Below are 2093 nucleotides of genomic sequence, written 5' to 3'. Positions count from 1 at the left end.
TGTTAAACCGTATTCTGAGCATTGCTCCAACTGAAATTAGGATGATTGCGGTTGTTGGGATGATAGGTGGCTGGCACTGGTTGCTGTGATCGCTGGAAGTTGCACACAAACTGAACTGATTCACTAGAAATTGTGCACTGATCAGTCTCATGGGCACCAACAAAAAGTTCACAGACACTAGCGATTTGATTAACTCCATAATTAGCCAATGTGTTCACCTTCATTGTCACAACCTTAAGTTGGGCAGTGATAGCAATTGCTGCATCCAACTCCAGAATTCCTGCAACTTTCTCCGAGTCAACCTCTGGGACGGATTCTGGTACTCATTAGCAGCCATCAGTTCAATAAGTTCATAAGCTTCATCGTAGCTCTTAGCCCACAAGGCTCCTCCTGATGCTACATCAAGTATGGGTTTAAAAGTAGCACCCAATCCATTATAAAAGCAATTAATAATCATCCAATCAGGCATACCATGGATTGGGCACTTCCTTAGCATCTCCTTGTAACGATCCCAAGCCTCATAGATAGATTCTCCAGTTTGCTGAGCAAACTGAGTAAGAGCATTCCTGATTGCAGCAGTCTTCGCCATATGGAAGAATTTAGTGAGAAACTTTTGAGCAAGATCTTCCCATTTAGTGATAGACCCTGGTGGTAGAGAATGTAATCAGCACTTAGCCTTGTCCCTTAGAGAGAATGGGAAGAGTCGCAGGTTGATAGCATCTTCAGTCACATCATTAAATTTGAAGGTGTTGCAGATCTTGATCAAATCCCTGATGTGCATGTTGGGGTCTTCAATAGGAGAATCCCCAAACTGAACTGAGTTCTGTATCATCTGAATCGTGCTTGCCTTGATCTCAAAAGTGTTAGCCCTGATGGCTGGGCTGATGATGCTTGACTGAATGACATTAATCTTGGGCTGAGAATTGTCCATCAAAGCCTTCGGATTTTCTGCTTGATCTCCCATTGCTACTACAACTGGTTCTTCGACTTTCTCTTCTTCTTTTACATTTTTTCTTCCCCAACAACTACCATAAGTTCTTCCTCGACTTTATCCAGTGTTCTCTTATGAGTACGCGAACGCGTATGCACACCCTCGATAGAGTACCTGAAATAAGATAAGGAATCAGATAAGTAACAATGTCCGAGTCAATGAACTTTAACGACCACTGATGGAAAGCACATAAACTATCAATTAACAATGTAGTTCTCGCGCCAAAAACTTGTTAGTCGCTAAACACGTGCTAATAATACATGCAAGTATATGAGGTCGCAAGTAATATAGAATCTTTTCTAGTTCGTTCCCAAAGAGACTGTGTTGGTTAACTAATTATTTCATGAACCTAAGCAACAATGTATGGTTATTATTCAATGCTAAAACGATAACTAATTGAGGTTGTTTTATAACTAAGAATTAAACTAATAATTATAACTACAAGAATAAGATTGATTGAATTAATAAATATGAAAAACATGGGATTCTAACTTCATTAAGTATTTCATTCAATAGCCTTATTGATCTTAACCTTAGCATGCAATGGTGATGACACTAATCAGACAACACAAAACTGATAACGCCAACTTTCGTTGCACGAGTACCATACTACCAGACATTCACAAAAGAGATAGAAGCTGAATAGACACCAATTATATTGAGACCCTATATGTCTATAAAATTTGACAACATAACTGTTTAAGCACAAGTTATCTATCTTGATTACACAGGGCAAGTAAGATGGTTAAAATTACCTACGAATCATGCATATAATACATGTACCTATGCTAGCATGTCAAGTTCTAAATCCTTAAATTCACTTTCGCTTCATTAATAATTAACACACTATCTTATAAGTTTGTGATGCTCATAAGACGAATACGCACAACTAATACTAGGATATCATACAATCACTACATACTATGGCATCAAACAATTTAACTAGAGAAATCCATAATTAAATCCGCTAGAATCCCAGGATAACGATTAGCCCATATTGGGACTCATCATCAACGTGGGTTTCGATGAAAGCACGGTATATAAAATATAGTCTTTATAACAAATAATTAAAACCAAGTTCAAACAAGAGTATAGGTTCAAC

The 2093-nt window shown here is 37.9% G+C and overlaps 1 non-coding gene across 1 annotated transcript; it reads left to right on the top strand.

The window, feature by feature from the left end:
* Positions 1 to 467: 467 nt before the first annotated feature.
* Positions 468 to 574, top strand: LOC141669090 (small nucleolar RNA R71). Its single transcript, XR_012553386.1, has one exon. It is a non-coding gene; the product is annotated as a small nucleolar RNA R71 (small nucleolar RNA).
* The last annotated feature ends 1519 nt before the right edge of the window (positions 575 to 2093 follow it).

The sequence above is a fragment of the Apium graveolens genome, chromosome 6 (assembly GCF_009905375.1).
Source record: "Apium graveolens cultivar Ventura chromosome 6, ASM990537v1, whole genome shotgun sequence".
Taxonomy (NCBI): Eukaryota; Viridiplantae; Streptophyta; class Magnoliopsida; order Apiales; family Apiaceae; genus Apium; species Apium graveolens.
The sequence above is the reverse complement of the archived record's forward strand: the minus strand, read 5'-3'. Positions and strand labels throughout refer to the sequence as shown.